Source organism: Triticum aestivum, chromosome 2D (assembly GCF_018294505.1).
Source record: "Triticum aestivum cultivar Chinese Spring chromosome 2D, IWGSC CS RefSeq v2.1, whole genome shotgun sequence".
In the NCBI taxonomy this organism is placed as follows: domain Eukaryota; kingdom Viridiplantae; phylum Streptophyta; class Magnoliopsida; order Poales; family Poaceae; genus Triticum; species Triticum aestivum.
In genome coordinates this window covers 529,199,090-529,214,595 of record NC_057799.1, presented here as the reverse complement: position 1 = coordinate 529,214,595, position 15,506 = coordinate 529,199,090, and positions in this window count along the sequence as shown.

The window sequence follows — 15,506 nt, the reverse complement described above, 5'->3', positions numbered from 1 at the left end:
TTAGTACCTGAGCACATCTTTTTGATCCTCCGATCGCTTCCTTTGGAAGGCAATCTGAGACTCAGGCGCTAATGCATATACAACCGGCGCGTTCTGTCAATAAAATACCATTGGCAAAATTATGTCACAAACATCGAAACCCTTCAGCAGGCTCGTGAAAGCTTCGTCTAATCCGCTTTTCGCGGACGAAATCTTCTCAATCACCGTACCCATCAAGGTACGCTGCTCCCCAGAGACAGATGCTTTTTGTAGCATGCCCCGTAATATATCCGGAGCTTCCTGGTCTCCGGAAGCCGCTCTAGGAGCAACCCCGTCCTCTAAAGGAATCTGTTCACCCGTCTCCGGAGTCATTGTCGGCTGTGAGCCGGACAGCCCGGGGCCTGTATTGCCAGCCCCAGAATCCCGGACGGTCGGAGGTCCGCCTTCGGGCACGGCCCCTTTTGTCCCCTGATTAAGAGGGACCCTCCGCGAGGACACTTCTGAGTCATCTGCCTTATCGGGCGAGGAGGTTCGAGGAGGCGTCTCGCTCTCCATCATCTCTGGAAGGAGACTTCCCGAGGAGGAGGATTGCCCAGAAAAACTTTGCGCCGACCTGTAAAAACGCATGAACACGTTACATGTATCTTCAGTTAACGGCAAAAGAGCGGATGCTATCAAAGTACTCCGGATTCACTTACGGTTCGACCAAGGGCTTGTCCCCTTGTTGAAGCTGTTCAACGGCATCGCTTTCCAAACCTAAGCCGCTCGATGGTGGCATCTTGCCCTTTTTGTAAGACCGCCCCTCCCAATTTTCGGAGGCGGCCCTTTTTCTCCTGCTAGGAGAAGGGATAATGGATCCTTTTTCGCCTCTGTCTTCAGGCGAGGAAAGGTCTATCTCTCCGGACTCAGTATCTGACTTACCTCGTGAACCAAGGTCCTCTTGGGCCTTCTCACTCTCCTCTTTACCCTCCGCACCTGGAACGACGCCGAGGCCAGCATCCTCATTAGCACAGGAGTAGCTGAGTCTTCGGGAAGGGGAGCCGGACACCTAATCTGTTCCACCTTCTTTATCCAGCCCTGCAAAAGGATGATACTGTTGCTATCTGGCCACTAGGTATCTGGTTAGAAGGTATTCGGCAAATGGATACTTACCGGGGTATCCGAATGGTTACAGTCTAGGCCGACATCTTCAATGGTGTCCGGCCATTGCCTTCGTTTCCCGAAGAATAACTTCCACATTCCTTCGTGCGTAGTGCCGAAGAAGTGATGAAGAGCCCGCGGCCCTTCCGGATTGAACTCCCACATGCGGAGTGGCCCTCGCTGGCACGACAGGGTCCGACGGATCAGCATTACTTGAACGACGTTGGCGATGTCAACACCTCTCTCGACGAGGTTTCGGATGCGACTTTGCAAAATCCGCACCTCGTCCGTTGATCCCCAGTCCAACCCCTTATTAATCCACGACACGAGCTGAGTTGGGGAAGGATCGAAATGCAGGCGCAGCTGCCCACTTGGAGCCACGGGGCTCGGTGACATAGAACCACTCCTGTTGCCACAGATCAGAAGACTTAGCAAAGGATCCTTTCAGCCAAACAGCGCTGGCGAGCTTACTCACTACGATGCCGCCGCACTCTGCCTGCTCCTCCTATATCATTCGCGGCTCCACATTGAAAGTCTTGAGCCACAAACCGAACTGCGGAGGGGTCCGGAGGAAGGCTTCACACATGACGATAAACGTCGAGATAAGAAGAATAGAGTCTGGGGCCAGATCGTGAAAGTCCAGCCCGTAATAGAACATGAGCCCTCGGACAAAGGGATTAAGCGCAAACCCTAACCCACGGAGGAAGTGGGGCACGAATACGACCCTCTCACTGGATCTGGGGGTGGAAATAACCTGCCCCTCGGTGGGAAGCCGATGGAGAATCTCTGCGGTCAGATACCTCGCCGCCCGAAGCTTTACGATGTCAGTCTCCGTGACGGAAGAAGCCACCCACCGGCCTTGGCGGCTGGATCCAGACATGATTGGAGCTGGCGGTGGCCTAAATCCGGGTGTTGGAACTCGGGGAAGCAAGGGCCGAGGAAGAAGCAAGCGTAAAGAAAAAAGACGGGCCAGTGCCCCTATATAAAGGCCGCAAATATCAAGCGTCTCCGCCTGGGTCTCAAAACTTACCTATTCCCACGGAGTTGTACCCAGGTGACGGTTGGGTTGCCCATGTTCGGGTTGATAAGAATCCCTTAAAAAAGGGAGACACGATCTCCGCTTGGATAAGACATGCCAATGAAACCATGCCTCAAGACGTGGGACGATGGGCCAGCCAAACGGCCCAAAAATAAAGGCCATGCAGGCGTGATGTCATACTACCCCAAAGACACTACAAAAAAAAGACACATCCGTGACATTTTGGGCCGAACGAAAAAAAATTATGTCATACATATGACACTTCTATGACGATAATTGTGACAAAACCCGGTATCATCATAGATGTGGTGGGCTCCTACTTCTATGACAAAAAATCATGACAGAAAATGGGCTTTTCGTCCTGGGCGGGCCAGAGACGCAGCTGCATTGTCGGGTGGTTGGTGCGACATATGCCAATGGATGGCTTATCATTGTGGGTGCCAATAAGACATCGCCGGTGCCTGGAAACGGGATGACGCGAAGACATGCACGCCGGCGGATCTTACCCAGGTTCGGGGCTCTCCGAGGAGATAACACCCCTAGTCCTGCCCTGCGTGGTCTCCGCATGATCACTAGATCAAGGAAAGGTAGCTACAATCGCTCCTAGAGCTGTTGGGTTCAAGGGAGAAGAAGAACAAGGCTAGCTCTTGCTTCTCTCTATCTCTATGGTGTGTGTGCTGTGTTTAGAAGCTCACCCCTTGCATGGGTGCTCCGGGGGGTTTATATAGGCCTACCCCCCGGGGGTACAATGGTAATCCGGCTGGGCACCGGTCCTAGCCGTCAGTGTCTACGCTTGCCGGCTTCTCCGCCGGCTGTTGGGTCCCGCCGACTGGTGGGTCCCGCCGGCTGCCGGCTTCTTGGTCGACAGGCCGGCCCCACAGCCTAGGGTCTTGTCGGCGGCTGCTTACTGTAGCCTTGCCTCTGATGACGAGGGCTTTGTCGAGGTAAGCGTGGCTACGGTGGGCCGCCTCGGGGACTCTCACTGTAGCCTTACCTCGTCTTGTCTCCTTAATGGGGCTCCTGCTTCGAGGAAGGGAGTAGCCGGCTCCTGGGGGCCGGCTACACCCCTGTCCGACTGGGGGAGGCCGGGCCGCCTTTGCGCCTCTCTCTGGCAGAAGGGGCCCGCCGCCCGCGGGCCGTACAGGAGTCGGTCGTGGATGACGTTGAGGCTGACATGGCTACAGTGCCGAGCCGAACAGGAGACGGTCATCCCGTACGGCCTCCTGTGGCCATGCCTGCCTCGGGCCTCGGGGGTAGTGGGCCGCACTGTGGCCACACCCCGTCTTGTCACTATTATGTGGGTGTAGCATTAGTGGTTGTGGTCTCGGCCGGCTTCTTGGAGTCGGCGTTCATCTTGGCCGGCTTCTTGGAGTCGGCCACCCCGTAGTTGTCCTGGGGAGAGGTTGCCGAGGTTGGGTCGCCTTCCGGGAGTCGGCTTCAGAGGTAGCCGGCAAGGGAAGGCGGCCCAATGCTTGGAGTGCTTGAAGGCCCAAAGGCCTGATAATTTTTTAGAAGAACCAGGGGCAGTCGGTTAGGCTACCCGTGGCCATTTACTCCGACAGTATTCCCCGAAGCTGATTGGGCTTCGAGGTGGAGTAGGGGTTGAGAAGCTCGATCAGCTTCCTATCTTGACAAGCCGGCAGCTGGGAGCCGGCTTTGGTTAGGCGTGCCGCCTTGGTCGAAAACTCCGGAGTCGGAGGGCGGGAGCTCGCTAGTGTGTGCACCGGGCCGCGGGCCGGCCACTTGCCGTCTGCGAACCACGTGGCCTCCCTTGGCCAGAAAGCCTGCCAGCCCATGCGCGCGACGGGACGTCGCCGCAGGGCGGGGGCCCGCCACGTCCGCGCCCGGGCCCAGGCGCGGATTCTTTGCATCCCGAAACCGCCCGCACGTCTCCTCGCGGCAGTTTTGGCTCGCCTTTAGGGCGCAATAATCGCAGGGCGTGGGGGGATGGGTGCAGTTAATCCCATGTCTCCCCCACGTCCGGCCTCCCCGGCCTCGCCTCGCGGAGCTATAAGTAGGGGGAGGTGGAGGGCGGCAGGCCCTCGCACGCTCCTCCTAGTTCCACCATCTTCTTCGCTCGCCGTTTCTCGCGACAGCGCCTCGCCGCCGCGCTCTTCCACTACTCGCTCCTCCGTCGCCGCACTTGTTCTCACCATGCCACCCGCCATGGAGTAGTATGGCGGGGATTGGGACGGCTCCAATGTCCACGAAGATCACGTCGAGGTCCTCCGCCAGACGCGGCGGCTGCCCGGCGCGGACAAGGTGGAGGTCCGCCTCGCACCGGCGAGGGAAATTACGCCGGAGCTGCGGGAGGGCGAGCGGGTGGTCTTCCGCTCGCACTTCTTGTGCGGTATCAGCCTGCCAGTGAGCGCCTTCTTCCGCTCCTGGCTCGATTTCTACCAGCTCCAGCCGCACCACCTCACCCCAAACGCGGTGGTGCTGCTATCAGCCTTCGTCACCCTGTGCGAGGGCTACCTTGGCGTCCTCCCTACCCTCGAGCTCTGGGGGGAGTTCTTCCAGTCCAAGGTGGGCACGCGCATGCAGGGCGTGCCGGCTCAGACTGGCGCCTTCATCGCGTCGCGGAGGTCCGTCGCCGACAACCCCTTCCCCGTCATCACGCTGATCCAATCGGTGAAGAAGTGGCAAAAGTCGTACTTCTACGTGCGGAACATCGCCCCGCGGGGCGACTACATCAACCTGCCGGCTTACGTAGCCGGCCCACCAGCGGGCAGGCGGCCCCAATGGTCCTTCCGGGCCGTGACTCTGACGCCGGCCGGGTCCGCCGCCGTCGCCCGAGTGCGAGAGCTGACCAAGTCAGAGGGCTTGACGGGGCCCGACCTGCTGGCCGCATTCGTCACGCGCCGGGTTCTTCCGCTCCAGAGCCGGCCTCATCTGATCTGTCAGATGAGCGGCCAGCTAGATCCGAGCCGAATGTGCACCAAGGAGATGCCGCGCGAGGAGGTCGCCTATATGGTGAACTACTTTGCGAACTGCAAACTCACCGAAGAGTGGCAGTTCGGCAAGGAGCCATATAGCCGAGCCAATCCGCCGCCTACGGTATGTTCTCCTTGTCTCTTTTTCTTTCTCTTTGCTTTTGTTGCCGAGTTCCTCTTGGCCGACTCTAACTTAGTCGGTTTGTTTTTCGACGGAGCCCTCTTCTTCGGCCGGCCGGCGGGTTAGACGCGGAGCGTTGATTCGTCCCCGACCGGACCGATCATGATCTGGAGGACCCCAACTTGGGGGCGGCCGGTATGGACGACAACATCGAGCCGGGCGGTGGCCAAGCCGGCGGCGAAACAGACGGCTCCGGGCTCGGAGTCACCTTCGACGACTGGCCGGACGACGATGAGGCCGAAGTCGCCCCGTGCCGCCAGCCGGCATCTGGACGCGGCGCGGGTTCCTCCGCTGCACCGGCTGCTCGGGGCGGAGGTCAAAAGCGTCGCGCTGCCCAGGGTTTGTTCGACAGCCGGACGAAGAAACCCAGGGGCGGGGCGGCAGCCACCAGGCGGGAGGTGGCGGCCGCGAAGGCGGCTCGCTTCCGCAAGACGGTGAAGCAACCGCAGACCGTGTCGGCGTAAGTTCACTTTCTTTCGTATACTCTTTTTTCTTTCTTTTCTCTGGTGGTTCCTGAGCCCTTGTCTTTTTCTCCAATGATCAGAGCTCCGTTGTCGCTTGAGCGGGCGGCTGCTGCCTCCGTCGTCGAGTCACCGAGGGGGTCTGGGAGCACCACCCACCGTGTGGACCACCGCGCCGAGCTTCAGGCGGCGACGGAATGGAACGCGCGGGAGGCGCGGGAGGAACAGGAGGCGCGGGAGGCGGAGGCACGGAAGGCGGCCGCCGCCCGGGCGGCACGGGAGGAGGAGGCGGCGAAGGCGCTCGCCGATGCCGCAGCCAGGGCCCAAGCAGAGGCTGCGGCCGCGGCGGCGGCGGGGGAGGTTTTGATGGTCACCCCGCTGCGCGTCATGGCGCCTGGGGACGTGGAGCCCTCGCCAGGGGGAGCCAGCGGCGACCAGCCAGGGCTGGGGAGAGACGACGACGTCATCATCCTGGAGAGGGCGCCGGTGCCCACCCCGCCAACTGGGGCGGCTCAAGGTGGCCGGCCTGATCAGCCGCCTGCGCAGTCGGCGGGGGGTGAGCCGGCCGCGAGGACTGAGATGGCGGTCCGGATGCCGCCGAGCCGGCGCGCGGGGAAGGCTGCGTCGGAGCCACAGAAAGCCGCGTCAGAGCCGCAGCCGGCCGTGGGCTCCAGCTCGTCAGCCCAGGATGCGGAGGCGGCCAGCGCTACCTCGGGGTGGACGCCAGGCGGAGGGACGGCCGTGATGAACGTGGCTGCGCAGGACGTCCGAACCCGGCTCCAGGGCCAAGCTGCGGCGCTGAGGCAGTTCACCGACGAGCCTCGCAATGCGGGCGGCCATCCGGGTTAGTCTTCCCATCTTGCTTCTTCTTGACTTTGATTTCTTCTGTGGGGGCGCGTCAGCACACCCACTGGGTGTAGTCCCCGAGTTCCGAGTCGGCTGCTGAGCAGGCAGCTTGGAACTTGTTGGTGGATTTGTCTTTGCTATTATTGCTCTTACTTCGAACTTCTGTCTCTCTTGCAGGACTACCACAATCTTCGTGCGGCCGCCTTCAACTCCCAGGCTCGGGAGCTGACCCAGAAGACCGCCCACCTTACTGAGAGCCGAGGTACGTGCTTTGTTCTTTATCTCATGTGGGGGCGCGTCAGCGCACCCACTGGCTGTAGTCCCCGAGATTCGGGCCGACTGCTGGGCAGTCGGGTCGGATCTTCCTTGACGACTTCCTCTTACTGTTCTTTCTTTTTCTACCGTTTCTGCAGCGGCCAACGCCAGTCTGAGGGCACAGCTGGGGGAGTCTCAGACTGCCCTTCGTGCCAAGGATGCCGAGCTCGCCGCCTTGGTGCAGGAACACGACCGCCTGGCCAAGAAGTTGGCCGACCAGGAGGAAGGCCACAAGGCGGCACTGAAGGTTGTGCAGGACCGCGAAGCCGCTCTCCAGGCCGAGTACGAGACGGAGGCGGCTGGCTGGGCTGAGGCCAGGCAGACTCTGATCTCTGGCTATGGCCAGATCGAAGATCTGGTTGACGGTAAGCCGCCTACCTCTTCGTCCTTTCTTGCCATCTGCCACTTTGGCTCTTTTTCTGATTTGGTGCTCTTTTCTCCTTTTCTTCTTCTTTCTTGCGCAGAATATTTCCCTGGCTATTCTACTGCCGCCAACCAGACCATCGAGGCTCGTCGGCAAGCGCGAAGGCTGGCTGGCTTAGAGATCTCGCCAACCGCCGGCCGTTCGCTGGAGGAGCAGCTCTTGGCGATCCAGGCCCGCATCCAGCCGGCTCACCGACTGCTCTGCCGTCTTCAGCGTGCCGGGGCGCAAGTCTTGGCCGCCCTATGGCCCGGCCAAGTGGTTCCTCGCACCCCCAATCGGACTGCCGACTGGCTGGAGGTGGCAGTCGGCCGCTTCGAAGCTTGGAAGGCCTCGGCGGCTCGCTCCGGCGCCAGGCGGGCGCTGGAGTTCGTCAAGGCCTGGTATCCCGTCCTGAGCCTGGATCAACTGGCTACCTGGCGGCAGCAAGCCGACACGGAGCTGGAGCCGGCGCGGCCGGCTATCATCCGGCGGGCTTCGGCGATTGCCGACTACACCGATACCAGTGTCTTCGCCCCCGAGGTAGACGACAACGGTGTCGCCGAGCCGGAGGAGTGGTTCGGGCTGAACCCGGCGAACGGTGAAGACTCGGCGGAGGAGATTGACTCCAGCGACGAGGGCGAAGAGGAGGAGGAGGAAGGTGAAGACGCCGAGCCGGCTGGTGGAGCAGCCGACCAGCCTCAGCCTGACCGCGCCTCCAGCACTACGTCGCGTGCGAGTGCGTCGCCTGCCACTTGTGGTGGCCAAGCCGAGACCCGCTAGGCGGCCACTCCTTCAGCCGGCAAGGCCGTCTCCACCGACCAGCTCGGCTTCCGCGTCGCGCCCTAGTCTGCCATCTTTTGTTTTCCTGTCTTGTTACTTTTGGAACAATGTATGGTTAAGTCTGCACAATTCCACCCACTGGGTGTATTCGAACTTATGTCTGTTGCCAGCCTGTTGGGGGCTTCTTATATGTATAACTTATGCATGCATTTGGCCTTTCCTTGTACTTTGCTTTTTATCCTTCCGCTTTTACCTTTGCCGCCCTCCCTTGGTTGCCGTCTCCCCAGTCCAACAGTTGCTCTGCAATCTGTAGCTGGAGGAGTGCTTGGCCGATTGGGGGGGGGAGTACTCTAGCTTTGCTGGACTAAAGCTAAGTGTTTAGGAAGCCGGCCAGCCGGCTGTTCTGACAGCCGGCAAGCGTGTTTGGAGGCCGTCCTTTTGCTATATAAGTTCGTTGGTCCTTAGCCGTTTTTCGTGTGGGCATCCTTTCTGCCTTGCCTCTTGCTAGTCGGGCAGTCGGTTCTTCGAGCTGTGACTTTCAACAAGAGAGGACTCGGGAGCCGGCACACTACTTTTCTGACTTCAGGTAGAACTTTTAATATAGCTAAAGGCGGCCAGTCCCCGGGCCGACTAGTCGAACCCGGTGCCAGACAAGAAATCAAATGTAATAATACATTCATGGATATGACGCTTGTCATTCATAGATAAACAAAGGCAGTCCCCGAGTACTGTTCGGGGGGCCTGTTGATTTGTACTTAACACAAAAGGGGTAGCATGATACATACTGCTTTCAACTGTAAAATCGTCTTAGGAGGTTTGCGTTCCATGGTCGCTCCGACTCCTTGCCAGAGTCGTCTCTCTTGCGTGCTCTTGGTTTTTGTGCGTCGATCAAGTAGTAGGAGTCGTTGCCGAGTGCCTTGTTGATGACGAAGGGGCCTTCCCAAGGGGCCGAGAGCTTGTGCTGGCCGGCTGTTCGCTGGATCAGCCGGAGCACAAGGTCGCCCTCTTGGAAAGATCTTGGCTTGACCTTGCGGTTGTAGTAGCGGCATAGCCCTTGCTGGTCGATGGCGGACCGGCTGAGTGCTAACAGCCGGCCTTCTTCCAGTAGGTCGACGTCGTCTTCTCTTGCTTCCTTGGCCTCCTCCTCCGTGTACATGCTGATCCAAGGCGAGTCGAACTCGATGTCTGTTGGGATGACAGCCCCGGCACCATACACGAGGAAGAATGGAGTGAAGCCGGTTGACTTGTTGGGTGTAGTGCGCAAACTCCAGAGGACAGCCGGCAGCTCATCGAGCCAGCAGCCGGCCGATCACTCCAGTGGTACAACTAGTCGGGGCTTGATGCCGGAGAGGATGAGTCCATTTGCTCGCTCGACCTGGCCGTTTGACAGCGGGTGGGCAACGGACGCTAGGTCCAGTCGGATGCCCTGCATCGCGCAGAAACATGCCAGTGCTCCTTTGGCGAAGTTCATGCCGTTGTCGGTGATGATGCTGTGTGGCACGCCGTACCGAGTAGTGATGTCAGTGATGAATGTCACGGCAGTCGGCCCGTTCAGCTTCTTAATCGGCTTTGCTTCGATCCACTTTGTGAACCTGTCCACAGCGACAAGTAGATGCGTCAAGCCGCCGTGGGCTGTCTTGAAAGGGCCCACCATGTCCAGTCCCCAGACGGCAAAGGCCAGGTGAGGGGAATGGTCTTGAGTGCAGAAGCCGGCAGGTGTTGCTTGGAACTAAAAACTTGGCATCCTCTGCAGCTCTTGACTATTTCTTTAGCATCCTCCAAGGCAGTCGGCCAGAAGAAACCATGGCGGAAAGCCTTGGCCACAAGGGATCTTGAGGCTGCGTGGTGGCCGCATTCGCCTTGGTGGATGTCTTTGAGGATTGCCACTTGTTTTTCTGGCTCGACACAACGCTGGAAGACTCCAGTGACGCTGCGCTTCACAAGCTCTCTATTGATTATTGTGTATGTTGCGGCTCGTCATTGCACCAGTCTCGCTGAGATCTCATCAGCCGGCAACTCTCTGCTGACTAGGAACTTGAGGATGGGCTGGGCCCATGACGGAACTGTGACTTCTTCTTCTGTTAATGTAGCCACCATGACTCGGGTGGGTGGGTTGGGTGAGTCGGCCACCGCTTCTTGTGTCGTTGCAGTCCCCGGGCCGACTGCTGCAGTCCCCGGGCCGGGTTCTGAAGTCCCCGGGCCGGGTGCGACTACGGCAGTCCCCGGGCCAGTTGTCGAAGTCCCCGTGCCGCCTGCGGGGTTTCTCCAGTCGGATCCGGCTGTATCTGGTGCAGGCGGTACGAAGATGGAATTCGAATCTGGAGACGGCTTGATGGACGGCTTGAGGAGGCGCTGGAGGGAGACGCCAGTCGGTATGGCTTGTCGGGTGGAGCCGATCCGTGCTAGGGCATCTGCTTGGTCGTTGTCGGCCCTTGGCACGTTAAGGAACTCGCACCCTTCGAAGTATCCGCTGATCTGCTGGACGAGGAATCGATAGCTCGCCATGTTCGCGTCCTTGGCGTCCCAGTCGCCAGACGATTGCTGGACCACCAAATCTGAGTCGCCGTAGCACAGGATCCGGCGTATGCCAAGCTCTTTGGCTAGCCGGAGCCCATGTACGAGCGCCTCGTACTCGGCCATGTTGTTGGAGGCGGCGAAGTGGATCTGCAGCGTGTACTTGAGCTTGTCGCCTTTGGGAGAGGTGAGGACGATGCCGGCTCCCAAGCCGGTGCGCATCTTGGACCCGTCAAAGTGCATCCGCCAATGGGTAGAGTCGGGAGCCGGCGGTAAGTACTGGGTCTCAGCCCAGTCGACGAGGAAGTCGGCCAGTGCTTGGGACTTGATGGCGGTGCGGGGTTGGTAGAAGATCGTGTAGGGCGCCAGCGCAATGGCCCATTTGGCCACCCGGCCGGATGCATCCCGGCTGCCTATGATCTCGGCGAGCGGGGCAGTGCACACGACCATGATGGGGTGCTCTTGGAAGTAGGTCTTTAGTTTCTTGGCGGCGAAGTATACCCCATAGCACATTTTCTGGTAGTGCGGGTAGTTCTACTTTGAGCTGGACAACACTTCGCTGAGATAGTACACCGGCCTCTGGACTAGCTAGGCTCGGCCTTCTTCCGGGCGCTGGACCACAACAACAGTGCTGATGACTCGGCTAGTCGCGGCGATGTAGAGGAGCATGGGCTCCTTTTCAGTCGGCGCAGCCAGGACAGGCGGAGTGGTCAGCATTTTCTTCAACTCATGGAAGGCTTGGTCGGCTTGGTCGTTCCACTCGAAGTGAGTGGACTTCTTCATGAGTCGGTACAAGGGGAGAGCCTTCTCTCCTAGTCGGCTAATAAAACGGTTCAGGGAGGCTAAGCAGCCGGTGAACTTCTGCACATCTCGCAGCTTGGTGGGAATCTCCATCCTCTCGATGGCCTTGATCTTGACGGGGTTGCATTCGATGCCGCGTTCGGAGACCAGGGAGCCTAGCAGCTGGCCGGCTGGCACTCCGAACACGCACTTCTCGGGGTTGAGCTTGATTTGGAATCGGCGCAAGTTGGCGAATGTTTCTTTCAGGTCTTCCAGCAGGGTGCCGCGCTTCTCTGTCTTCACCACAATGTCGTCTACATAGACGTGGGCATTTCTGCCGAGTTGTTTCAAGAGGCATTTCTGCATGCAACGCTGAAAAGTGGCACCGGCATTTCTCAAGCCGAATGTCATAGTCAGGTAGCAGAAAGCTCCAAAGGGTGTGATGAAGGCAGTCTTCAGGCGATCAGCTGGGTCCAACTTGATCTGATGGTACCCTGAGTACGCATCCAAAAAACTTAACAGCTCGCATCCGGCTGTGGAGTCTATCACTTGGTCAATCCGTGGCAGAGCAAACGGATCCTTTGGGCAGGCCTTGTTCAGACTGGTGTAGTCTATACACATACGCCACTTGTTATTCTTCTTCAAAACCAGAACTGGGTTGGCAAGCCATTCTGGAAAGAACACTTCCATGATAAAGCCAGCGGCAAGGAGCCGGGCTATCTCTTGTCCCACAATTCTTTGCTTCTCTTCTGACAGTCGGCGGAGGGGTTGCTTGACCGGCTTCGCATCAGCTCGGACATGTAATTTGTGCTCGGCGAAATCCTTCGGGACAACCGGCATGTCCTTTGGGGACCATGCAAAAATGTCTCGATTCTCACGGAGGAAGTCGACGAGCTCGCCTTCCTATTTACTGTCCAAGTTCGCTCCAATGACAGCGAACCTCTCCGGGTTCTCTGGGTCCAGAGGTATCTTCTACGTCTCTTTGGCAGGCTGGAAGGAGCCCTGCGCATCACAATCCTTGGGGTTGGGGGACAAGGCCGGCTGCTTGCCGGCCATGGCCACAACCCGTTCCAACATCTTCTTCTCTTCTGCCACCACGAGGGACTCGGCCAGCCGGCTACTGGCCATGGCGCACTCGATGGACTTCTTGTAGTCGCCGGCTACCGTGATGATCCCCTTCGAGCTCGGCATCTTCATCTTTAGGTAGGCGTAGTGGGGCACAGCCACGAACTTGGCCAGAGCAGGTCAGCCAAGCAGTGCATGATAGGGGCTCTCCAAATCCACTACCTCGAACCATATTGCTTCTCGGCGGAAATGATCTTTGTCTCCGAAGAGAACATCCATTTTGATCTTGCCGATTGGGGAGCAAGACAGGCCGGGGACGATACCATGGAAGACGGTGCGGCTCGGCATGAGCTGGTTCGCTTTGATGTTCAGTTTTTCCATGGTATCGCGGTACAGTATGTTGATACTGCTTCCGCCGTCTATCAGGACGCGGGAAAATCTGGCAGCTCGCCTCTCCGTTGCGAGGGTGACATCCAAGACCATTGCATAGGAGCAAGGAGAGGGCATCACCTCTGGGTGGTCGGCCTGGCTCCAGCTGATTGGCTTCTCTGACCAGTGCATGAACTCGGGGGCGCTAGTGGCAACTGCATTCACTTCTTGATGTTGTCGGCGTCGGCTGCGCTTGTCGTCGGCTTGACTGGTGAAGACGACGTAGGCGGCGTGCTCTTCGGGGAATTCGTCTTGGATGGCGCCGACTGCCGGCCGGGCCGCCGGTTGCTGGGGGGCTGGAGGCGGCGGACCGGGAGGCGGAGGCGGCAACATCCCCTCGCCCTTGGTGATGCGGGTGAGCCAATGGCATTTTCGGGTTGTGTGGTTGGACGGCTTCACGCCGCTGTGGAACTTGCAGGGGGCGTCGAGAGCTTGCTCGTAGGAGAAAGACGGCTGCCAAGCCGGCCTGCCTCCCTTCTTCTTGGGAGTGGGCCATTCTTTGGGCTGCTCGTCCTCAACTGTGTCCACCTGCCGACTGGAGGAAGTCGGCATGGGGGCCTTGCGCTTGTGATCGTTCTGGTAAGGGCGCCGATTGGGGTCGCCAGCCGGCGTCTTGGGAGCTGGAGCAATCACCTTCCCAGAGGCGTCTACTCGCAGCTCGGTCTTCATTGAGGAGTCGGCCGTGGCGTATTTGTCCGCGGTGACCAGCAACTCGTCGAGGGTAGCCGGCTCGTCGCAGAGGAGTCGGTGCTTGAGGAGGGTGCAGTCTCGGTACCCGGCGGTGAAGTACTCGATGGCCTGGACCTCGTGCACCCCCTCGCAGGAGTTGCGGAGCTCGGCCCAGCGCGTGAGGTAGTCGCGGGTTGACTCGTTGGGCCCTTGGACGCAGAGGGAGAGCTGGCGAGGCTTGGGAGGCCGCTTGTAGGTGCTGGTGAAGTTGCGGACGAAGACTTCTGTGAAGTCCAGCCAACTGTTGATGCTGTAGGGCTTGAGGCTATTGAGCCACGTGCGCGCCATGCCTTGCAGCATGAGGGGGACGTACTTCACGGCGACGCGCCGATTTCCATTGCCTATGCTGACGGCCGTGGAGTAGTCAATGAGCTAATCCTCCGGCTTCACTGAGCCGTTGTACTTGGCCGTGTCTCTGGGGAGCGAGAACCCTTTGGGGAAGGGCTCGTCGCGGATGCGGGGGCCAAAGCATGGCGGGCCGACATCGTCTTCTTCTTCTAACGCCAAGGATCGAGCAAGGCGGTCGATCCTGTGGCGGGCGTCGTTCTCGCCGCCTCCTTCTCGGCGGCCGAGTCGGTCGCCAAGAGTCGGGTGTGTGATAGGCGGCGGAGTGAGGCGTCTTTCTCTTCGAGGCGGGGGAGGAGGCAGATTTCCTTGGTGCTCTACTGCTCGAGGGCAGCCCTCCGCGTCGCGCTCGATGGTGATGCGAGTCCGGCTGCGGCTGGCAGCCAGCTCCTTGTCTTTCTTCTGGCGTGCGCCGCTCGCAGTCGGCGAGCGAGACGTTGCGGCGTGCTCTCGGCGCGGGGGATGACTATCAGCACGAGCGCCGGCTTCGTGCCGTTCTGCAGCCGCGTCGATTAGCTGCTGGATCCGTCTTGTCATGCAGGGGAGCTCATCGACTCCCAGCCCATTGAGCTCTTCTGCAGCCGCCTGAGCGGCTCGCAGATTCTCGAGCGGGGTGGCGTAGACGGGGCGATCTGCCCCCAGCATGCTGGCGACGGCCGCGCCGCGCTTCTGGACGAAGCCGGCTCGGCTCGGGCCGCTAGGCGGCGGCGTACCGAAGGCGGCGCGGTCGACTTCGCGCTGGTGGGCCTCGGTGAGGCGTCTCATGGAGGCTATCTTCTGGCCCTCCGCGATGAGGGCGAGGCGGCGTGCCTCCAGGGTCTCGGCGTCGGCATCGGCCGGGATGGGGACGGAGAGGTCGTGCATCGCCGCTTGCAGGGCGTCGTGGGCGTTTTCGCCCGAGTTGGCGACGTGGCTGATGACCAGCACTTCGGTGACAGCGCTGCTGCCACTGTCAGCTCGAGAGAGAGGGTCGTCGAAGACCACCACGTCGGAGGGGTAGGCGTCAAGCGATGCTGTGTCGGAGTCGACAAGCATCGGGTCGGTGGAGCCGACCGACTCCACATCTGCAGCAGGCTCGCTGGAGACGTGAAGCTGGTCGAGGAGGCTGACGAGGCGGCTCTCGGGGTAGTCCGTGCCTGCGTTGGACGCAGGCTCGTCGGAGATGCGAGTCTCGCCGAGCAGATCGGCGAGGCAGCTCGCAGCGCAGGCGTCGTCGACGCCTTGCAGCGCGTCGAGGCAAACGCCATCGGGCGCAGCAGGCTGGCTGCGCTCGCGGGGGAGGAAGAGGGTTCCCGTCCAGAACCGGTCTCCGGACGACGGTGCACCTGGCCCCACGGTGGGCGCCAAATGTCGGGTGGTTGGTGCGACATATGCCAATGGATGGCTTATCATTGTGGGTGCCAATAAGACATCGCCGGTGCCTGGAAACGGGATGAGGCGAGGACATGCACGCCGGCGGATCTTACCCAGGTTCGGGGCTCTCCGAGGAGATAACACCCCTAGTCCTGCCCTGCGGGGTCTCCGCATGATCACTAGATCAAGGAAAGGTAGCTACAATCGCTCCTAG